Source organism: Homarus americanus, unplaced genomic scaffold (genome assembly GCF_018991925.1).
Source record: "Homarus americanus isolate GMGI-L3 unplaced genomic scaffold, GMGI_Hamer_2.0 scaffold32929, whole genome shotgun sequence".
In the NCBI taxonomy this organism is placed as follows: domain Eukaryota; kingdom Metazoa; phylum Arthropoda; class Malacostraca; order Decapoda; family Nephropidae; genus Homarus; species Homarus americanus.
In genome coordinates, this window is record NW_024737097.1 from 15,945,530 (window position 1) to 15,963,682 (window position 18,153).

Sequence of the window (18,153 nt, forward strand, 5' to 3'; positions counted from 1 at the left end):
TAATTAAACACCTCATCGCTACCTGGGGGGTTAGGTTAATTTAGCATTAATATGGTTAATCTACAGGTTATTACGTTTTTGTTATTTTTTTGTGCATGGTATATTGTTATTGGTATGTACACACTGATATAGCGTCCGTAATGAAGCACGTATTTATAGTGTCTGAATAAGAACCCTTGGAGACTGATTATCGTGTTCGGTCATGCAGAGTAATTTGAAACTTTTAAATCGGTGCGAAATAAATTCCACCAGACTGACAAGTGAATCGGTCGACTACTAATGCACAAACACCAGAGTGACGTTAATGGCACTACGATCCATCAGCGAGGGAGAAAATACCAGGTTTTAAGACTCACACCACCGCCCGCCCTGAGACAATGGGTTGACGATAAAATTTGGTGAAGTGTCTTGGACCATCAGCTCAACAGGACGCGGCCACAGTGTCTTGATAACCTTTGACCTCATTACCTGTGTTACCTTAGTAGATGATGATGGGGTGAGGGGAGTCGAGGGTGGGGTGAGGGGAGAAGAGGCAAGGGTGGGGTGGAGTGAGGGGAAGAAACAGTGAGGGAGGGGGAAGGATAGTCTTAATTATCTTTCTCCCTCTCTCGCTCTCACACACACACCCACAATACAGAACTTCCCCAGAAACACTAACACATTAATAGCAAATTCTCTCCGTCACAGTTCACACGCTAAGAATATAATATAAAATAATATTCTTACGAGTATAATGTTTTCCTACAGCTCAGCCATAAAAGAAAATAATAACATGAGCCCCAGTAAAAAAAAAAAGAGAGACCAACTAACAAAAATACCCCCACAGGCCATCTAGTGACGCATGGGTAATATAACTTGTAGATTTTAACGAGCGTAATGCGTGTGAGTATGAGAACTTCTTTGGCCAGGTTAGGAGAGTGGTGGTAGTGGACGTCGTAGTGGTGGTGATGGTGGGGGTAGTGGTGGTGATGGTGGCCGCAGGAGTGATGGTGGGGGTATTGGTGGTGATGATGGCCACAGTAGTGATGGTGATAGTGGCCGTAATAGTGGTGGTGATGGTAGAGGTGATGGTGGTAGCCGAAGTAGTGGTGATAATAGTAATGTTATTGTAGGTGCTTAAGGCTTGTGCCCCGGGCTGTGGTTCTAAGTAGTAATTCTGTTCGTCGTTCTTTGTTGTTATTTATTTTTTAGCTCGGTATTTACCTCCTGATAAATGCCTCAGATACACGAATCTTCCAGAGGTGATTGGCGTCTCTGTTACGTTACCTTAGTGTTGATTTATCAGTTATCAAAGCTTATTTCGAGTCAACTAGAACTTAAGTCTTTTAACGAGTCTGCTTGTGTATCCTTAGTCATCCTAGGAGTCGAGTACCAGGACTGAACCATCAAAAGAACCGCCGGGGAATGGGAGCAAAAGGCCTACAGCCACCAGACCATCGACGGAAAAATCTGGGAATTCGAGTACATGAGGTTAACCAACACCAGATGTATCTTATGTTACTAACTCCTGCGGGTTCTTCCTTACACAACGCGTCGCTGAGGAGTATAATAGCGAGGCATAATAGTAAAAATAGCATAATTGACGACCCCTACACACGAGTCATTTTGTCATAAACCTGTGCTATTATCGCGGCTGTTTCATTTTACGGACTCGAGCACGGATGGTAATTACACGTATTATAATCTTCCAAAACCAACCTCGGGGTCTCATTTGACATTTCCCATTGGCTGGCGGGTCTCATAATTATTCTTCAGCAGCTACCTAAGTGACCCATTAAACCCTGACAACTTTGAAGTAATACTCAGCCTCATAAGAGAGAGAATGGCTAATGAAAGCGGCATGAGGTAGTGACCAGCGGAAGTCCTCTCCAACCCACACATTTGGGAACATGACCGCCCGCGCCACTACCGTCGAAAACCCCAAATTCTAATCCAATCTTCTCGTCCATAACCCCATTGACTATCCACTAATATTACCCCAGGAATTAGTACCCCTGCTATAAGTCCTAGAGGGGGAGGAAGGAGCGAGTGTGTAATTAGAGACCTCGATGGGTTAGGCGTCTAGGAGTTGAAATACGAGTCATGGGCTTTACCGCATATGGAGGAAATTACCGCCAAAAATTCCTTCATGGTGGATTTTCATAGGTGTGTTGTAAAGAATTCTTACGACTACAGAAACAGCCCATTTATTTAGTTTATGAGCGGCGTTCAGGATGTGTGTGCGTGAAGAGAGAGAGAGGCGTAATCCTCACGCAAACGTTCCCAAGACGGCGAGAAGACAAAACAGATGGTGATAAACCCCAAAACAAAAAAGAAGAGAAAAAAACACCTTCCCCATTTTCCCTCTCCATTAGGTAAAAAATCTACGGAAAATCACCATCTTCCAAGACGTCGCAGGAAGTCGCGGGAATGGAAAAATTTACATTATCAAGACGGGAAATTACAGGTAGGGCGGCCCTCCTGACGGGGTAAGTGTCGCCGCACAATGGAGGACCCGGCTAATGACACGCCGCCGCCCTCCTCCACGCTGTCTCAGTGGGAGGCAAAACTCCTCCTTGGCCTTGGGACAACTTCCTGCGTCTGTTGCTCCTGTTGCTTTATGCAGGAAACCCTGTTGCTAGCGCTGGTATTCCCGTTGCTATTGATGCCACATCTGTTGCCAATGTCTGCCCTCCCGTTGATTTAACTGCCCTCCTAACTAAACCTAAACTAATTCTGCAGAACGAACCAAACCTAACCCAACAAATGGATTATTATTATTCCCAATGGAGAATTAAACGAATAACAGGACACCGTGAACACACACACACAAGGTCTCAAGGAGATCTTAAAACACTACAGCCACTCCGAGAATGTCTCTTCACGTGAGTAACTAAATTAACCACTTACATAAGAGTGTTTTAAGGTCTTCATCCTCCAGTACAAGTCACTGAAGGAAGTTATTTATTTGATCGTATTAATTGCTAAATGTTGTTATTTTATTAAGTATTTATTATGCTGTGTGTTGTTTACCATTAGGGGGGAGAACATTATTGTTGGTGTCTGTGAGAATAATACATCCCTAATAAATATGTAAACACACACAACTAACCTTAGAAGCCTCGTGTTTAAAACGCCCAAAGAAACGACTTGTTCATTTAATATAATTTATTTTCTCGAAAGTAGAAATTGTGGAAGAAATCCCCAAGACAAAATTATCTGTCCGTGAGAAACTTTGTCAGACGTACCCTAAAAACTTGTTTCAGTTGTTAATGCCTCCGCCCGCGTCTGTTTTTAGCTCTTTGGTTTAATTCTAAGAGTATGACGTTACCTCCGCCCCCCACTTGGGTTAAGTTGTATGAACAATATCTAACTTCTGCTATAGAATTAATACTTCACTATATAAACTGAAATTTCTTGCATATAACAGTAAATAAATTTGTCAGGATTTTTCTACTTTTCATCTTTTGGGGAAATTTAAGTCCGATTGGTGACAGTAGTAGTCTGCTGCTCTTCCAACACACTGTATCATATATTTTGGTTTCATATGGAGGGTCGTGGTTAAGGCGTCATCCAACAAAGACAGTTTATAGCATTATGGTTATTAGTGACTGTTTGGATGATCTACTGAGCTTGTATGTGACCCTACATGACCCCGAGTCTATAACACGTCTAAGAATTTCTATCATTCCGTTCTTAAAATGACTGGGCTGTTTTACCCGACACTGAGCATTGTATTCCTATAATTTGGGTGAACACAGAGGTTGATTTTTATATCGAACACCAGACAATCAGACCACTGAACATTTACACCAAAAAGTGAAGAAAACAAAACAGTAAAAACTTTGTCTGCAGAAATATTAACGTTGGCAGTGAAGGTATAAAAAACTATACCAAAGGCGTCATTTAATTAATCTCAGCATCAGAGACACAGAAGAAGATTAGTGTTAGATCTTAAGTAATTCCTGGTATAATTGCTCTTAATTACTAAAATTGCAGGAAGATAACGACTTTGGCGATACCATATTAGTGTAAAGGAACAAAGGGAAGCGTCATGTGCTGTGCCAACACCACTTGTGACTTTAAGATGAAGTATTATGTTTTCCTGTGAAGCTCAGTCTAGTGAGACAAACCTGTAATATACCTCGCATGTTCAGGAACGCTGGTAAGCAAAAATATCCGCGAGATTGGTCAGTGGCTGTGTACAGTGAGGGCGGGAGGCTGGCTGGGAGAAACTGAAAAGCCTACCCCAGAAAATCTCCATCTGTTTATTAGTCACGAAATGCGGGCAAGAGCTGACTACACAACCAAAGATTGCACCTTCACACTGGAGGGTAATAACGTGTCTCCCGCGCAACCCTCCTGAGACCATCATCAGTTAACATTAGGCGTCAGTCAAGAGATCATATCATTGTGATTACGATACTAATGCCATGCCACTCGTCTCGGTCTGTTGTTCCACGGCGACTTATTACCCTACAATATTATAGTGTCTCCGACGGGTTGTTGACAGCACGGTAACCATTGTGTGCCGCCGCTGTCTTGTTCCTCGTGAAGGTGAACACAAAAACACGGAATGACCGGAAAGAGAGACAGGGGAAGTTACCCGCCGCCTCAACCTACTACTCCTTCTGTTGTTAGTTGTTGAATGCTTACTCCTTCATGGTCTCCAACACTCCCACCAACACACACTCTCCCATCAAGACTCGCACACTTTCCCACCAACACATCCGTCAATAAGTATCAACATAGTGTCAATAGAAGTGAAATTACTGTTAACTTCACTTTCTATTTCTACAAGCTGACGGTCGGTAATTATATGCGTTAAGAATGAATATAATCTATCAAATATTATCATTCTATATTTGCATTTATAGATTATTATTTCTTGTAAGTTGACTTAAGAAATTTTGAGTTCGCAACGGTTATTTTTTTTTAATGTGACCGAGTACCCGTTGGATCAAAGCTTCAGGGTTGTATATCCAGATTTTCTACTGTACCTCCTAGGGTCCAGTGTCGCCCAGAGGGGAAACCGGTGTAGCTAACTCTGCAGACCCACCTTCCACCTGCAGCGTCTGGTAGGGGCCACGCCGGGCAACACCCTTCTTTGCCCACCCGGTCCAAACGGGAATCGAAAATTATTAACCGAATGAATGACAAAAACTGACCATATCCTCAGGGAAGGTTAGGCGTTGTAGAATCTCTGGGGGGCTGGCTGGTGGTGAACAAAAACACAGACAGGTGTATAGTTTGTCGTTCTTACAAGCGATGTAAAAGGAATGTGGATTGAGTTTGCAGTATCGCGATATTTTCTGTTCTATTGATAGGTCGTGAAAGAAGAATGATGGAACAGTACATTGCATTACATCGTTACATTACATTATCACAAACGTCATTTTGCTTGTCCTTGAAGAGTCTTATGTATTTATTAGCAGTTATGAGGACAAGTTTTAATCGGGTTTTCTTTTAATATTTTTTCCTGTCATTACATCAGTTTATCGAGACAAGTTTTAACAGCCTGATTTACGATCACATAATTACCCGTTTCCTCTATCTCATTTTTACTATATTAATTAACCATCTCATTTATGATTATTACTCTCAACGTCTGCCAAATAAGGTAACTCGGTGTATAGATGGACTAAATAAATACGTAATAAGTGGAAATATTATCACACAAGGTATTCAATTATCGACGGTTAGTGTTTTACTATATAACTGGTTTTGAGAGAGAGATTTTTACACCTCTATCATCTGGAGGCTGAACAAGGGACAACTCAAGCGTGAATAATAAACATGTTCCTTCACGTCTATTATAGTTTTGTTACAATCACTTGTCTTCTTTTGGCCATTACGGTGAGGAATTTTAATATATCCTCTAAATAAGGCTTCACGTCGGCTTTCTTTTAATCAGGTAAAGAAAAAAACCCTCAAAGACATGGAAAGATTCACAGGAAGGTAACGGTCGATTTGGGGATCAACTAAAATAATAGACATAAACGAATATATCTTTCATTACCAGTGACATCTTCCTCAGTTATCTTACTCTGATGCTCACAGTCTGCTGGTGGGCATCGTCTCTTCTGTAGCGTTTTATTGTAAGTTTTTGTCTTTTATTGCGGGTTTGTTGTTTCCAGAATGTTCTCGCAATTTTGGTTCCATAAAAACCATTTGAGAATAAGTGCATCTAAAAGACTACTCTTAAGATTCCACACCGTAATTTTTACTGGAAAAATACAGATGGTAGTGGCATCATGAAGTAAATATTAAAGATAAAATGTAAAAAAAAGTTTCATTTGATGTGTGATTGTGTTTATGTCAGGCTGGAGATTTTAACAACTAGGATTTTCTCGTCGAATCTCCCACGGGAAAAACACACCGGCGTGGACGACGACCTGACCACCACCTCCAGCCTGGATGACTTGGCTCGGTTATGTTACGATGGGCCCTGAAGCTGCCAGGCCGGAGTGTGAGGAAGCCCCGAGCGAACCCCAACCTAACCGAGCCCTTAAGACCTGACGGTTGGATCCTGTAGGCTGACGGCCCGTTAGGAGACAACATACCTGGTACTGCACTTGAGCGCCTTCACTTTCCTGAACTTGTAAAATCAAGTACAGTACCCATTTACAGGTGTGTGGTGTCCTGAAGGGGGACCAGGGGCCGTCAGAACAAATATTACCGCATTCTAAACCAGCATAACCAAACAATTATCAACCCGACCAAATTTAATCCAACTCAACGACGATAATCATACAGTATCAGAAAATGAAGGTTTCAGCTATCCACAACCCAGATATACTTAACCCATCCAGCACCGTCACTCAGCAGGCTGGACAGGGAGGCGACACACACCAGAGAACTTTCCACAACTTTCCCATAACCACAAACTTAGACTACAGGCCTGGGAGAGTAGAGGTGGATAATTGGGCGCGTGGATGAGGGCCAGTGAGTTCTAAAAATGGGCGCGTAACTTCTGGATTGGGATCATTTCTTACACGGAGTTTGTGTGCCTGCTACGGCCTAATTCCTATGGGTTATTGACATAAGAACATAAGGAGTCTGCAATAGGCCGGTTGGCCTGTGCATGGCAGCTCCTGTCGAGAGTTACTACCACTCTCTATCATCCATGAATCTATCCAGCCTCCTTTTGAAACTTTCCAGAGTTCCCGCACTTACTACAAAGTTGCTAAGCTTGTTCCACTCGTCCACCACCCTATTTGTGAACCAGTTTCTTCCTATCTCCCTCCTAAACCTAAACTTATCCAACTTGAATCCGTTGCCCCGAGTCCTATCCTGCTCGGATATTATAAGAACTTTATCTATATCCCCTTTATTGATTCCTTTCACCCACTTAAATACTTCTATCATATCTCCCCGCACTCTTCGTCTTTCTAGGGAATGCAAGTTAAGTTTCTTTAACCTATCCTGATATGGAAGGTTTCTAAGTCCCTGAATCATTTTTGTCATTCTTCGCTGCACCGACTCTAGTGAATTTATATCCATTCTATAATAGGGGCACCAGAACTGAACCGCATAATCGAGGTGCGGCCTAACTAGCGCAAGATATAGTTGCAATAAGACCTCTGCACTCTTGTTACTTACACTTCTAGATATAAAACCCAATACTCTGTTTGCCTTATTTCGAACATTAACGCACTGTTTTCTAGGCCGTAGGTCCGGGCTTACAAGTACCCCTTATTATTCAAGCATCGTCAACTTGTGTTGTGACGATGCCTTCACTACCCTGGCCACAGTCTGATAATATGCAATGCTTAATGAGCTTATTCCGTCAATAAAATTCAGAATTATTAACAGGTTGAAAACTTTCTCCTGCGAACAAAGATACTGAATGTGAGGTCACAGGTGTTGTAAAACCGGTGAGGTCAGAGGTCAGTTCAGGCCCTGGACCCCCACAAACCTGCCGCGTGGCCACTGTTGCCACACAACTCGTTAAACACAGACTTACTACACCTAACCAACTCGCCTCAGTCTTTGATTTATCAATAAACTCAATAGTGTGTATTCTTACGGCTAAACATATACCATAAGGGTATTGTGAATAAGTCGACATAACAGCTGATTGCCTGCCGTTATAATCTCCGCTCAGGGTTTTGCACTGTTGCCCTTATTTGCATCGGACATAGAGGTCAGTATAGGTCACAGGTGTTTATATGGCATATGCTCAAAGGCGAGACACGAGTGAACAACCTAGCCCCCAAAAAGAACTTATAGTCATTAGAAAGTTGTAAGGCAGAAACATGTTTTAAGCCAACGTGAACTAGAGGCTGCTATTACGTATATACTGTATGTCACAAGGTGGGGGAGGCGGCCAGCATCGTCCGCCGCGCCATAATTCACATCATTATTCAAATTAGCCGCTGATCTCCAGACTCCCCAACCCCAGCTGTTGTCTCGGGGAGACCCAGGCAGGTACAGCCGTGTCTGGCCACCAACACCACAAAAAAAATGTTTGGTTGCAGTAATGTACGCGTAGCTAGAGGGGAACACAACGAGAGAAAATATGCAAGTGACCTGGCCGCTGTGGTCTGGTTTATGATGCAGGTAGGAGTGAGAGAGAGCTGGACACCCACTGCTGGGTTTATTGAGGACGTGGCATCATGAGGTAGCGTCAACTCTCACCAGCGGAGAATTAACACGAAGGAACATGTTAGGGGAGATCGTCTACTAACCCCTCGTGGCTCCTCGTAGTGAAGAGGTTAAGGTGTTTACCTCGATTTTACAAGACGACGTAAGAGGAACGATAGAACTTGCGTAAAATATAAAGACTGAAATTCGTTTGAACTAATACATGTTCTTATCCAGTATATAGAGGGAGAACTCGTGTAACTGGCCATAACAAGCTGCGACACGAGGATGGTAATCAAAATAGCTAGACTCGTACACCACAGTTATGAGGGAATTTAAGTTTGAGGATTTTGACCCAGGCTTGGCTTCTTAGGCCCATGTAACGTCGGAATTCTAGAAACTTCAGGAACTAGATACATTATATAACTGTTTTAATGACATGCTCGTCAAGGGAAAAGAAGAGAAAATTTTAGCTAACGAATTTTTGAGGGTTTTAATCCAAACTTGTTTCTGGGGCCTCACGTCTCATCCTTTCGACGCTGGCGGAGTGAGTAGGCCGGTGAAAGTCAGGGGCAACCAGCCATACCGTCCACCACCATCATTATCGACCTGTTCTTGACGACGACGCCGAAATAAAACACCAGCACAATTTCATGATATTAACCACCAACACGGCCCAATTACCATCAGACACTGACCACCAACACTACCAAACGACTTCCCTGCCAACATAACACTAGCACAACCACAGTCACCAACAACAAAATTACTGACACCAAAAGCAGCGCCCAACCGCATCCGTCACATCGGTAGACTTGCAGTCACCACCAACCTATCACAGCGTGCTTGATAATGACCGTCACCATGTGGGCTAGCATGAGCACCGCTACATGTTGCCCTGCACAAGCACACACGCCTCATTCATAACCGGGTCTGACATCTGTCGCCTCTGAGTGACGTTTGAGTTGAACGGAGGTTATGAGGTGGAAAATTTCACTCGAGGACATCCACCACCCCCGGCGTCACAACGTTCACTCTCTTCTGAACACAACTTGGAATATTAGATGTATACAATCCCAAGCTCTCTCCACCAATGGGCGCTTAAGTTGTGTGTGTGTGTGTGAGAGAGAGAGAACAATTACTACACCAACTCAGACAATCACGTTCTGGGTCGGTTCATTACGGCGACTTTTGGAAACCCAGAGTGAAAGCATCATTTTACAGGGGCGTCATGATCACACACTACCAACCTGCTAACTCTGCCACCTTATTTATTTGGTTAACCTTATTATACTCACTCGTGAAGCTATTGTGTAATGTTGAAGTGTAATACTGCACCTTGGAATGAATAGGATCACGTGAAGATTAGACACCCTAACTTATTTCACCTGATGATTAAACACCTTAACTGTACCTGTGGGGGAGGGCGATTAGTTTTGGGGGTGTTAATCTTTAGGTGAAATAATCTGTCAGGGTGACGAATCTTCAAGCGATCCGTCAACTTATTAAATGATGTGTTTGTGAATGAACTCTTTCTCCTCTCACCCGTCTGTTCACTCAACACCGTAACAGCTGTCAACACAACAACCATTTCTTAATTCAAGAGTTTCTCAGCTTTCTACCATTACCCTTCACGTGATTACAAAGCAGAATAATAATTGCTCTCTTGAATTGTGAACCAGCTGTGTGTATATATATATACTTTTTACGCCCGCCACCGGAGTGAGTGAAACCCACACAAAAACGACGTATCCAAGTGTGTTCCGACCAACCCCTTCCTTCCTTCGTCGTCACTGTGTACACAAAACAGACCAACACGACGACACATTAGTACCCACACACCAACGTCACTTTCCCGTTTCAACTCGTCGCAATGGCGTCAAGGGAAGAACTGAACAGTGAAGATTGTGACAATACATTTAACCGGGAAATCAGCACGAGTCTTTTGAGAACAACTTCAAGACACGATGTGTGTTTTTTATATATTATATCGTGTGTGTGCCATCAATTGGTATAAAGAATCCAAATATTCATCGCCTCTTTGGGAAGCCCAGAAAAAAAATAATAAAACATATCATGACCAAACATTTTTACGTCGACTTTCTTAAAAAATAGCATATTATCTGTGAAAATATATTCTATTGTGAATAAAGGAGAACAAAGACGGTCGTTAATACAAAGAAAGGAGAGGAGAAAGTCGTGGGCGGTTCCTTGCAGGTATCTGATGGTCAGTTCGTTGCCAGGAGGACCCGCACGGCTCAACTTGTCGTACGGCACCACACTAGTCGCCGCCACGTGACAATAATAATGACACCCATCGCAAGAAAAAAATATGGCCTATAATAATCAGGTATTTATCGATAATTAAACACTTAAGAATTTGTGAACAGTAAATATCAGCTTTATCTTGGTCTTCAGTAGCGGGTGTGTGGTTATGAAAACTATAGTGGAACATCGGTTATCTAGTATCAGATTTTAACATTAGATGATGTTGATACGCCCTAGGTAGCAGGGAATGTGTGCAGTAAATCACTCCGTATACTGTATTAAGAGTGTCAATAGAGGCAGCAGTTTTAAGGTGGCATTTACATACAATGAAAACAGACAAAACTTGTAATATGCCAGAGCTATTGTTTAGGCGCCGCCATGATGCTTTTCAACTATTTGGGTTTCCACTTCCGTCTTCGTCACAGAGAACAAAATTACCAAATTATTTAGCCTCTTGGTCCTCACAGTGAAACACAGGAAGTTATTTACATACTGAGCCGAGGTTAAACACATTTAGTGGAATATATTAATATATGAATGAAACTGACTTATGACGCATTTCCACACCCTTGAAACATAATTGTTAATGTGTGGTAATGAGACAGACAAACAGACGTAAAACATAGGAGGAATCAGAGAATTGCTGAGACTATTATGTTTAATGTACAGATAAACACCATAACTAGTCGTATACGAAACATTTCTGGCTCTTATATACGAGCATTAGGCCAGGTAGAGTCAGCAAGAGATGGGCATGAACACAACAGACTTAAATAACCATAAATCCAGTCTTAATATAACGTGTTCTAACTAAGGCACACTCGGTGTTACTTCAGTCACTCGGGATGGAATATTTATTTTTCAATTTAAACTAACAAGATAATAGCGTCTGGTTTTTTTTTATTTATGAAGAAAGTAATAACAAGAATCTTGGTCTTGGCAAATAAGTTTCTTTTCAAGGACGGAAGTTCTAAATACTTAAATAAGTGGAACAAGCTTAGCAACTTTGTAGTAAGTGTTGGAACGCTGGAAAGTTTCAAAAGGAGGCTGGATAGATTCATGGATGATAGAGAGTGGTAGTAACTCTCGACAGGAGCTGCCATGCACAGGCCAACCGGCCTATTGCAGACCCCTTATTTTCTTGTTCTTATGTAATACATGGATAAACTATTTTTATATTTTATTTAGTGAAAGCTCGGTAAATGGATGAAATTTAATATGGACAACTTAGAAAGATCACATTACCATCATTTGCCCGCGGGCCAGGCAGAAAGGCCAAGGCCACGATAAAATTATAAGGCCTTTTGACCACACAGGATACACCAATAACCAGAATCTCAAAAGATTCGTACAACATTAATTGTGTCTTTAATGGCACGAAGAGAAAGTATCTTGTTACATTAGAGTCCAAGTGTCATGTCCATATTTATTTTGGCCGCAGATACACACGTCGTCGCATCTCAAGTTAACCTAACCAACTTTTTTAGAATAAATATGGAGGTAGACCAGTGAGAAAAGACCAATGTAAATGCCTAAGACACTAAAAGTAACTCGTAGCTTCATAACCAGACGCCTACCTAAGAGGGGGTGACAGCCTTGAGGTGACCAGGAGGTAGAAAGTGCGGTAGAATGGTTGGTTTACTACGGGCTGATGTAAGGGTTGTGGTGGGGCTACTCTCACACCACAGGCCACCGCCAGACCCCACTCAAGGGCACGCCTCGATGTGTGTGTGTAAAGACAGTTTCCCATATCAATAAGTTAGCCTAAAAATCATGTACACATCAGTCTCACGAGAACTATCCGGTGTATCTTGTCCAGTGTGGAATAAATGGTTAAAAATAACACTTTTGTGGATTTTGGGGGTGAGGGAAGGAGACGAAATGACCTTGTTTTAGTTGTTCAGTAGAGTCTTGTATCAGAAATAAGAAATGCGGGAATGAACTGTATAAAATAACAAAACCAAAAATCTTAACTGGTTCAATCCACGTTAGGTTAGGCTGCTATCTGTTTTTTTTTTCCTAATCTACAAAATTGTTGTTATAAAATACGGCAAGTCATTGAGGGAGGGAGGGGGGTGACCAGTGTTGTGGCTGACGTCTGGGCGGCGGCGACCAGTGAGTCATGGACCTCAGAATTGGGAGGGGCAAGGAATAGAGGGTCCCAACGCTGGAGGGAGATGAGAGATGGGGGAGGGGATGCTGGGTGAGGATTAGGGAGGAAGGAGGAGGGGCGATGGTCGGGGAACTTAACTGATCGACGATGAAGAGATCGATAAGTAATTAGTGAAGGAATGAGAAAGAAGAATAGAGAAATGAGGATTGAAGAATAATAAACAACTAAATAAGATGGAAGGATATATTAATGAGGAAGAAATCTATAGACGACGAAAGGGAAAACAAAGAGTTTAATCTTAATTAAAATGTTGGCCAGCGTCGCGGGACAAAGGACTGGTGTAGCAACTTTCACTATTATGTGTAATGAACGTTGACACTATTATGTGTAATGAACGTTGGTTAAGTTTTTATTACTAGTGTATTTTTTTAGCTCATCTTGCCCGCTGGACCAAGGGAGCTGAAGGCGTGGAGTTGACTTTTGTCCACCTAGCTTGCATCAACTTTTTCTTGAGGCGACTTCTTCTAAACCAACGGGGCCAAGTCCATGAAAGCCAAGCAGGAATTATTCTTAGCAGGACGGAGAAGCAGAATTCTTGAAGTGACCGGCCAGGAGAGAGGCTCCGAAGGTAAAAACGTCTACTGAACCGATGCGATGATCCAGATTTATAGATACAAGGAGACATTTTATTACAAGTCTGGCTTGGCATTTTACAAGGGGAACAAAACCACAACAATAATGTAAACTATAGTTGGTCCACAATAGGCAGATCCGTTTACACTCATCTGCCCAACCTTTATTTGAACCTTTCTGACGATTTCGAGTTAATGGCGGTGTTTGATAACTTGTCCACCCAACCCAACCTATTTTCCAAACCACTGTTTACTTAATTCCCGCCTAAATATAATGTCTATCTGTTCAGATAGACACCTTTATTTAACCACATCTTCCCATTTATACACTAGGGGAAACGTCACGGCAGGGTTAGCTCCCGAGGGATAATTATCAGATATGGCCAGTGCTATGTGTGGTCTTGGTTGTGTGAGTTTGTTGACCAAACTGGAGTGGTCCATGGAAGAATTGGCTAGGGTCAAGGAAGAAATTGAGAGGGCCACGTTGGAGAACCTGAAATTAAAGGAAGAGCTGGCGAGGTTAAAAGGGGAGGCTGGACAGGGAAAGCCAGTGTCTGACGAAAACTCAAGCGAGTGGAAAGTTGTGAGGAGTGGGAGGACCAAGCTGGTGGTGAAGAAGTACACCAAGGATACGACGACAACAACAGCTAAGTGTACCAACTCGTTCAGTCCCTTGATAGACGAATTGGACGTTAGTACAGTCAGGGAAAGGGATGACAAGGAAGGTATAAAAACTTTAATCGTTGGTGACTCACAGGTACTGTAAGGTACTTGGACAGGGCCTTTTGTGGTAAAAACAAAAATAGGATGAGGGTGTGTTTGCCAGGAGCTGGGGTGGGGGATATAATTGACAGGATGGACAATATCTTCTCTGGTAATGGGAACAAACCATTATCTGCCTCAGTGCAGGAGGCAATGGTATTGGCCGGTGTAGGAGCAAGGAGCTTCTTGATAAGTTCAAGGCAGCTATAGATCGTATTAGGTCTAAGGGAGGGATCCCTATCATATGCGGTGTCCTGCCTAGGAGAGTTGGCCGTGAATGGTTGTCAAGGGCGGTTGGTGTCAACGACCGTCTTGACAGATATTGCAAATCAATATTGGTCCCATTCATTGACAACAGGGACAACTTCTACGGCAGAAGGGACCTTTATGCTAGGGATGGGGTGCACCTGTCTCGGGAAGGGGTGGCAACCCTGGCTGGGTCTCTAGATGGGGCAGTTCAAAGGATATCGAAGTCTTTAAACTGCGAGAGGAACATATGGGCACGGGGGTGGGGGAAACTGCAGTGGAAGCGGGTAAACAAAGTAAAAGATTACAGGGAAATAGTGTTAGGAATGATGACAAAACAAAATTAAACGGAGTTTAAAACTAAACGCAGTAAAGGGAGGACTCAGAACACGACTAACTTAAACGTCTACTACGCGAACAGTAGAAGTATGAGAAACAAAATGGATGATATTAGGGCCTTGGTATGTACCGAAAAAATCGATATAATAGCATTCACTGAAACATGGATCAACCTAGACTCGCGTTAGTTGCCGGTCGAATACCAAATTGCGGGTTACAAATTGTTCCATACCGATAGGCAGACCAGGAAAGGAGGCGGAGTAGCAATCTATATTAGGGATAATCTGAAGTGTGAAATAAATAAGGAAATAAAAACTGAGCGGAATACAGAAACAATTTGGATAGAATTAAGCGACGGTAGGGAAAAACTAATCACAGGAGTAATATATAGACCTGCCAATCTTGATAGAGTCAATGAGCGACTTATCTGGGATGAAATGCGCAGGGCTTCCATACACAACAAAGTTTGTAAAGTAGGCGACTTTAACCTTGGCCAAATAGATTGGACTGACCTTACGGGTAACTCAGAATCAGAGGATTTTTCTCGAGACGATCCAGGACTGTTTCTAAAGTCAACATATAACCGAACCCACACGGGGTAATAATATACTCGATTTAGTTCTGTCGAACAGAGAAAACCTCATTAGCAATGTCGAGGTAGGGAACGAACTTGCAAACAGCAATCACAAAGAAATTCGATTCCAGTTAGATTTTCAGGGCAGACTTAAGGAAAATTCCACTAAAGTACCAGATTTCAGAAGGGCAAACTTTGACAGTTTAAAGAGGCAGCTGAGAGAGGGGGTGTCGCGCTTGGCCGTGAACCTGACAGATGACTCCGACCTGATAACGACATCTGAGATTGCCGAGTTCCACGACAATTTAAATAATGAGTTACTTAATGCACAAAGGCAGAACATACCATACAAAAAACTCAGATCAGACAACAATGACCCTAAATGGATGAATAATTATTTAAAGAACATCATTGGTCAAAGGAAGGCTATAGGTAGAAGGATAAAGCATGGCGAAATTTACCTCCAGGATTATTATAAGATATTGGCGAGTTGGGCTAAAACCGAGATAAGGAAAGCCAAGAGGAATAATGAGGTAAGGATAGCAAGGGAGGCGAAGACAAATCCCAAAGGATTCTACCAAATGTATCAAACTAAAACACGAGAAAAGATTGGACCAATACGGTCAGATACCGGCGAGCTCACTGATAATGACGGAGAAAGCAATAATCTGAAATAATTTTTCAACAGTTTTCACCACCGAAAATTAAAACATGATACCCGAGGCACCGACTCTATTCAGAGATAGTGAAGAAAATAAATTAAGCGAGATAGTAGTGACTAGTAACGATGTTAGTAAGCAAATAGCCAAACTAAAGCCTAATAAGTCACCTAGGCAGTTTACCAGACCTCTTGGATCTACCACTGTCATTATCAATAAAGTGAGTCATGTTATTAGAAGTATACTATCACCAATCAACAATGCGTTAAGTAATTGTCAATAATTATTGTATTAGTTAGAATCACATGAAGAATCGCCCTCCAGCTAACACCCCCCCCCCCAGCGTTAGGGTCGTCATTCCCGTGAAATAAAATGAGGGGGGGGGGGCAATCTTTAGGTGATCAATTAGTTACTATAATTATTACTTACTATTATTAGTATTGAAAATATACTGTTAAAGAATTATCAGAAGAAAGTTTTCGAAATGTTGGGAAAATACGAGAAAGACCGAGGTGGAAATTAAAGTCAGAGATAAAAGAAAACACAAAAATAATATAAGAGAGATTGTGGAAACGTATGTCTGACAAAGAAGGGAATCAACTGAGGGAAACTCTCATACAGCGCCTGATGGTAATAATGCTTTCCTACAATAAGAGTTAATGGTTCTAAAACGGCAAGAGTCTCGGTAAAAAAAAAAGAATAGTATAAAAAATAACTACAGTTTAAGAGTGTAAAATAAAAGTTCTCGTAAATAATACACCATGAAACCTGGCAAAAGCGGCGTTGGTAAATAAAGGATCTAAAAGTATAGTAAATTTTAGCTGTCATCATCCTGTGTTGTTGGTCTGGGAGGAAATTGGCTGGAGGGTTGAGCTGCTCGCCACGCCAACCCGCGCAGAACCGTCGACCCACTTCCCGCCACCCACCTCCCCTCCCCCCCTACATACGCCCGCGCACGCCGGTAACGTAACATCGACCCTGTATTACACACTGATCCTTAATACCTAACGATCCGTCTTTCATTATGGTCGTTATGGTTACCCCCCTAGGATGCTAAAGGTTATCGAGGAGTCATCGATCATCAGGCAGCCGGGGGGGGGGGGGTAATCGTTTTCATCGAGTCAAATTGTTAAACGTCAATATATATATTTTTTTAATATTCTGATTTGTACTGTTTTTGTTTGCTACATTTAATTCAAGTGTTGGTGCATTTGGAGTATAAATCAATTGTGTTGTTTGTCACGTGAAAAACCTTTACCTATGGAGACGAAAACCTTCCCAATAATGCCTCTTTAAATATTAACTTGCTGATGATTTTGTGCCTGACTTCCAACGACAGTCCACCGAAGTTAAAGGCAGCAGCCGTGGTTTGCGTAAGTAAACTTTAAGGTAGTTTAAACACCGCATCAGGTGAGGTAAACAACCTTACCTTTCATGCTTTGCTAATGTTTGTTTTGTTTACACTTTTTGAAGATAGTTTAGCTAGCCGCCCTTTACACGGTGTTGTCTATCATTAGTGCACACAACTTTAAGGTCACAGTAATATTTAATTCACCCCAGACCTTCTAAAACTAAACAACTACAGCTCAAGTTCCCCAAACGATTCACAACATACTGTAAATGTCTATGTGACCTTCAGTATTTGTAACCTGTTAAAACATCAACATGCCTTCACTAGAAACCCACCACCAAAGTTTCACAGGTCGTGACTAAAAAAGGTATTTCCTTTCATGAAATCTTACACTAGTTCTTGGAAGACACTTTCATGAATGTACTTACCTCCAGTGATGGTTCCTGAGTATTGTTAGGTGTGATTTAAATTCAATCTCGTGTGTGAAGTCCACTATTACACTTAATCCGCACACTTTAATATTCAACAGTAAACACAGAGCGCCTCACACCACGTCCTCTTCTCTGAACGATGGAAGTGAAAGTACAAAGTTGTAGACGCTCGCGCTGGTATTTAATACCTCGGTTAGCTACGTCACAGAAGCG

General features: G+C 42.2%; 2 protein-coding genes across 2 annotated transcripts in view; one reads left to right on the top strand and one right to left on the bottom strand.

Annotated features, from left to right (window-relative positions):
- The window catches only part of LOC121873247, a 45,423-nt gene extending 27,343 nt beyond the window's left edge, over positions 1-18,080 (bottom strand). The window contains exon 1 of the mRNA XM_042376659.1: positions 17,938-18,080. The gene's annotated coding sequence lies outside the window, so the exon portion shown is untranslated. The remainder of the gene's footprint in view (positions 1-17,937) is intronic.
- LOC121873246 (protein unc-13 homolog 4B-like) overlaps positions 1-18,153 on the top strand; it is a 154,079-nt gene that overhangs the window by 40,775 nt on the left and 95,151 nt on the right. The window lies entirely within an intron of this gene.